Here is a 6,770-nt window from a genome sequence, read left to right on the forward strand (position 1 = left end):
TTTTTTTCTTTCATAAATTTGTTGATCGAAAATTGCTGAAATCCTTTGCCTGTTTCTCTGTTAGACAGGTTATTTTTTCTGTTGTTGAGTTCTTTGACTTGCTGATATATTCAGGATATTAATCCTTCGTCAGGTGGTTTGCACGTTTTTTTCCATCCTGTTGGCATCCCTTCACTCTATCAATGGTCACTTCTGCTGTGCAAAAGCTTGTGAGTTGGACATAGACTCACTTGCTTGGTTTTACTCGGTGCTTTGCATAACCGAGAAGTCATCCCTTACACCGACGTGTTAGATGGCTTCCCCTGCATTTTCTTCTAACACGTTCACAGTCTCAGGTCTTAAATCAGAGTCTCAGATCCATCTTGAGTTGACTTTTGCATATGGTGAGAGGTATGGATCTAATTTTATTCTTCTATGGAATTATATACATCCGGTTTTGCCAAAACCACCTGTTGAAGAGCTTGCCTTCATTCTGCTGTCTGGCCTGAGGGCTTTGTAAAAACAGTTGATCGTAAGTGTATGGATTGATTTCTAGGCTCCCTATTCTGTTTCATTGATCTACACATCACATCAGTTTTTATGCCAACACCAGGCTGATTTTTGTTTTTTTGTTTTTTTCTTTTTTTTTATATTAAAAAACTTTTTTTTTATTGGGAAGTCAGATTTTTACAGAAACAGAGACAGAGAGGAATATTGTCTATTGGCTGGTTCACTCCCCAAGTGGCCACAAAGCCGGGGCTGAGCCAATCCGAAGCCAGGATCCAAGAGCTTCTTCTGAGTCTCTCACTGGGTCTCCCAGAGAGCTGGAAGGGAAGTGATTTGGCTGGGACATGAATGGGTGCTCATACGGTATCCCCGGCACATGCAAGGTGAGGATTTAGCCACTAGGCTACTGCACCAGGCCCCGGGCTGTTTTTAATTACTATAGATTTGCAGTATGCCTTGGGGTCGGATATTGTCATGCCTCTAGCTTCACTTCTCTCGTTCAGGACTGCTCAAGCTATTCTGGGTCTTACGTGATTTTGTATACATTTTAGGATTTCTTTTTCTAATTGCATAAAAGATATCATTAATATTTTGGCAGGATTGCACTGAATCATAGATTGGCTTGGGTAGTATAGATATTTTAATGATATGGATTCTTCGGATCCGTGAGAAAGGGATTTTTTCCGTTTTTTCTGTCCTTGCTGATTTCTTTCGTGTTTAGTACTTTTCATTGTCTTTCACTTCCTGGGTTAAATTTGTTCCTAAATACTTGATTCTTTTTTGGTGGCTATTGTAAGTGAGAATTCTTTCTTGATTTGTCTTTCGGTGATTCATCATTAGCATACAAAAAGCTATTTTTATGTACTCTTCAATGTTTTATTAACTGCAATAAATTCTTCAAGAACAGTAAAACAGTGAGTGCTGTGTTTTATGGCCGGCGGTTTACACACTGCAGGATAATTCTGAACACAACATTTGTAAGAAGTGGATTCAAACCGTGTTGGTCATCAGACGCTCTGGCTTTCTTCCGGTTTTACTTGTCAATTGGACCATTTACACTCCAGTGGGACTTCATCTCTCTCCCTGTTCCGTTGTAACTCTAAATCTCTCCAGAAAGTTTCCTCCAAGTAAACGGCCCCTTGGTGCCCCCAAATTGTGCTGATTTAAGAACAGACGCCAGGGCTATTGTTGTGGCCCTGTGGATTAAGCCTCTGCTACTTGCACTGACACCATCAGGTATTAGAGTCCTGGCTGCTTTGCCTCTGAGCCAGCGCCTAGCTGACGTACCCGGGCAGGCCGCAGGTGCTGGCCTTCCTCATCTCAGCCTGGCTCTGGCCGTCATTTGGGGAGTGAACCAGGGGATGGGAGCTGTCTGGCTCTTTCTTCAACTCTGCCTTACAAGTTTCAAAATACAGAGCTTTTTACAGCCTTCCTTGTGAAATGTTTCTTCTTTGTCAAGTCACTGATTATTTCTGTCCGAGCTATATTCCTCCCGCGTCCCCCTTTTTTTAATATGCTTGCCATCAAAGCTTATTTTTAACTGAGTGAGGAAAGTATTGTTCTAAGAAGCATATCTAGGAAATACACAAAATCCATCTCCCTTACGTTAACAAATCCTTAAAAAGTTTTTTTTTTTAAATCCCCCTTCCAGAGAACTCATCATTCTGCAGCCTGAAGCGAGTATTCAAACCTCAGTCATTTGAGTTATCCGTCAAATGCACCAAGCCCCCCAAATCGGTGACATCTTACTGTCACGTTCCGCCAGATGGACATCCTAATACCATAAAACCCGGACTGTAGAGACTTGAATCTCCGCTCTCAAAAATAAAATCAGCCGTGCCCGTGACTCGGTTTATACCTCGTCCCACACGCGGTGCAGCAGCTTCCTTCTGCACGTTCCCATGCGGGAGCTGGGAGCTCCCCAGGTCCTCCTCCTCCGGAGCGCTCTGTCCCGCGTGCCAGCCTTCCCGCACCGGCCAGCCCCAGCCAAGAGCAGGAGACGGCGGCCCGAGGCGAGCCGAGGGGGTGTGTGCGTGGGGGCGGGCGGAGGGGCCAGCCCTTGGCTTCTTGTATGTTTATTTTATAACCTGCAATTTTTCTGAACTTATCAGTTCTAAAAACTTTTTCAAGTTTTTCCATATACAATATCATGTCCTTCGCAGACATGGATGCCCCTTCTTTCTTTCTCTTCCTTAATTGTTCCTGCGAAAACTTTCAGTACTATCTTGAAGGAGAGTGATGAAAGCGAACACCCTTGTCCCGCTCCAGAGCTAAAGGGAAGTGGTGACTTTACACTGGAGTAGAAACAGAAAAGGCAAAGTCAGAGGCTGGACGCGTGCTGGAGTCAGGGTCAAGGCGGCCTGGAAGAGGGGCGCCACAGGAAGGGAAGGCTCGCTCTAGCTGAGCGATCTGGCTCCGCAGGATGGGAACCGCAAGGGCGCAGCTGCTGCCAGCTGGATCAAAACTTCAGTTTGGCACACGTTATAACTGCGAATAAAATCCACGCAGGCCCTAACGAATACAGCTTATCCAAAAGAGGATGTGTCAGCTTATCCAAAAGAGGTATTGCCTGCACAAGCCTGGTTACGCTCCAACCCCACCAAGCTAACATTGCTTTCCTCTGAGCGCAGGATGGTGTAAGGGTGGAATTTCCTCCTCACGCCAACGGGTTGAACTTCGTGAGAGCCAAGATGGCGGCCCATGTGACCCGAGAGGGCGAGCCCCATTATAATCTCATTCCCATGCTCAAATCACTCCTCCTGGTGCCATGTAGGAGTTATAATTATTACGACAGCCAATAGAGGAGACATGAAAGGAAACAAAAGATGGAGCCCTCTTCTGAGAATTACAACCTTTTCCCAGAAAACTCACGGCTATTGCTCAAACCTGTGGTCTATTCTTCTCCCTTGTACCATGTGCCAGGAGGTTCTTCTGGGTCTCCCTCCTGAGTGTCCAGACCCAAGCACTTGGGCCACCCTTCACAGCTTTCCCAGGAAGCTGGATTGGAAGTAGAGCAGCCAGGACTCAAATCTGAGCCCGTATGGGATGCTGGCATTACAGGCAGAGAATTGCTGTACTATACCACTGTGCTGGTCCTAGTAACAGATATGTTAAAAAATAAAAGGTGATATGGTTAATCATTCCTGTGAGATAATAGGTGTAGAGTTGGAGTATCCTGGGTAAACAAAGCTTGTAACCTGGCGGTGTCCCAGGACTCCAAGGAAGGAGGCACAGCAAGTGTTCTTGGAACCAAGCTAAGCTGCATTCACAATGTGCGTTCATCCAAAATTCATGTTGCCAAGAACTAACCTCTTTAGTCATAATAAGCTAGGAACTTTTCCATGTTTGGAAAGCAGAGCAAGGGAGGGAATCCACTGGTTCTCTTCCCAAATGGCTGCAACAGCATAAGCTGGGCCAGTGAACCAAGGGCCCACATTTTACGTGGCCTCCACACGGTGGCAGGCGCAAGCGCTGGAGTCATCATGGGCTGCCTTCCCAGAGTTAGCAGCAGGAAGATGGATTGCAAACACAGTAGCTGGGACTTGACCCAGCACTCTGGTTTAAAATAAGTGTTCCCATGCAGCAGCTTAACCTGGTGTGCCAGTGTCCCCTCCATGGTGTTGAGAGGCGGGGCCCTCTGGCCATGATGAGGTCATCAGGGCGTCCCCTTCAGGGTGGGTTGGTGCTCTTATGAAAGGAGCTGATGGAGCTTGGGAGGCCTTGTTCATCCTCCATCATGTGAGGACACAGCACAGTGAGTGAACTGCAAAGCCGGGCTTCATCAGACAGCACACCTGCTGGTGCCCACAGAGCCATGCGCTTCGCCATCTCCAGCTCTGTGGGCAACTCGCTCCCACTATTTGTAAATTACCCATTCTATGCTATTTTGATATAGCAATCTGAACAGAAAAGTTAAAAAGGAGAACTTTCCCTCATTCAACGGTCAGGGAGGAGTCTGGGAATTATCAAAAAACGGACAAACAGGAGAAAGATCAGAAGTATTTGCTGTTGAGTAGCTCTCTGAAAGGCCATACCTAAAGGCTCACCTACCAACTTAACAAAAAGCAGGGGGAGGCTTTGGCGTCCTTGTAAAGGTGTGGAAGGTTCTACTGGGTTTCGGGTGCTGGTGGGGAGTTGCACGCACACTTGCTGGTGTTCCCAGTCAATCCTCCCAAGCAAGAACTCCCCGAAGAGGCAAACCAGAGACAACTGTATTTTCAGGCAGGTTCACTTAAGTTTGGGTAATGTTTCTCACCCACAGCTGCTGAAGGTCCAGATAGTTTCTGTTTAAAGTTTCATGTGACTAGGACCTGCAAGGGACACAGATTGTGTGGCTGTGCGCAATGCTGGCCTCCCATTTTGGAGACTGGGTCCAAGCCGCAGCTGCTCTGCTTCTGATCCAGCTTGCTGCACCTGGGAAGGCAGCAAAAGATGGTCCTTGTCACCCTTGTAAGACTCAGCACCTTGCTAGACTGCTTCAATAATCATTTGGGAAATTAGTTAGCAATTGGAAGATTCTCTCTCTCTTCCTCTTTCTCTCTCTTCTTGAGCACTCTGCCTATCAAATAAATAAATAAATAAATAAATATCTTAAAACTTTTTTTTTTAGAAAAGATTTATTTACTTTTATTGGAATGTCAGACTTACAGAGAGAAGGAGAGACAGAGAGAAAGATCACTCGTGCCCTGGTTCACTCCCCAAGTGACCACAATAGATGGAGCTGAGCTGATCTGAAGCCAGGATCCAGGAGCTTCTTCCAGGTCTCCCATGCAGGTGCAGGGTCCCAAGGTTTTGGGCTGTCCTCGATTGCTTTCCCAGGCCAGAAGCAGAGAGCTGGAAGGGAAGTGGAGCAGCTGGGATAAAAACTGGAGCCCATGTAGAATCTTGGCACATGCAAGGAGAAGACGTTAGCCGCTAGGCTTCTGTGTCGGGCCCAATATCTTACAACTTAAACTGTTTAACCACCGTGGTGGCTACTACTCCCTTTATTGCTAGCTTTGTGAGTTGGACAAATGGCTCCTTTCTAACCAGGAGCAAAAATCGTGGTCCACAGAGGTTTGCTCTGTGATCTGTAGGCAACTTATCTACAATGAGCCATCTGATGAATTTTTTGGAACTTACGCACCAGCAGACAAGCCTAGAATTCAACTGGATATCATTTTAATGCCCCATAAGAGTTATGAGCTCCTAAGAAAGAATTCAGAAATGCAAAAATGATGTAGGAACCAAGCAAATTCAGAATTCTTTCAAAAGTTAAGGTAAATATATTTACATATTTTAAGAGTCAAAGAGGGCCCGGCGCGGTGGCGCAAGTGGTTAAAGGTCCTCGCCTTGCACGCCCGGGATCCCATATGGACGCCGGTTCTAATCCCGGCAGCCCCGCTTCCCTTCCAGCTCCCTGCCTGTGGCCTGGGAAAGCAGTCGAGGACGGCCCAAAGCTTTGGGAACCTGCGCCCGCGTGGGAGACCCGGAAGAGGCTCCTGGCTTCGGATCGGCATAGTATCGGCCCGTTGCGCTCACTTGGGGAGTGAATCATCGGACGGAAGATCTTCCTCTCTGTCTCTCCTCCTCTCTGTATATCCGCCTTTCCAATGAAAAAATAATAAAAATAAATCTTTAAAAAAAAAGAGTCAAAGAAATGTGAAATCCAATCAAATGATGGAGGAGATGAAGACTCCTCAGAGTAGTCAAAAGGATCCTGGCTACTTGCCCCATCTTCTACTGCAATTCAGGAGCAACTGACACGGTAACCACAAATGGAATTCCTAGTCACTGAAGAATTCAGTTAGCCCCAATCTTTGATGGTTATGCACCCTCAAGCCATAATTACATGGGAAAATTGGAGCCTGAGCGAGAAGTGCCTTATAACCCCAGGGAGACTTCAGGGAATCTGATTCTAATTTTATTTGTATTTTGGGGTTAAGGAATTTGTGCATACTTGGTGTTTTATAAACTTGTCATATTTTAAAGACAACTGTCAGGCTTTAGAGAGTAACTGGTCTAATCTGAAATATGCAAATGGGGCAGATGCTTGGCAGTGGAGAACACCGCTTGGGGCGCTCACATCTCACGTCATCATGCCTGCATTTATGTCTTGCCTTTGTCTCTTATTCCTGCTCCCGCCTAAAGCGCTCGATGGGGGCAGCGGCTGACGGTCGCAGCGCTTTGGTCCCTGCACCTGTGCGGGAGATCTAGATTGAGTTCCTGGCTCTTTCATTTGGCCTGGCCAAACTCTGCCTGTTGTGCGGTTTTAAGCATGAATCCGGGGGGGAAGATCTTTCTCT

Source organism: Ochotona curzoniae, unplaced genomic scaffold (assembly GCF_017591425.1).
Source record: "Ochotona curzoniae isolate NIBS_2020 unplaced genomic scaffold, NIBS_Ocur_1.0 scaffold_4812, whole genome shotgun sequence".
NCBI lineage: Eukaryota > Metazoa > Chordata > Mammalia > Lagomorpha > Ochotonidae > Ochotona > Ochotona curzoniae.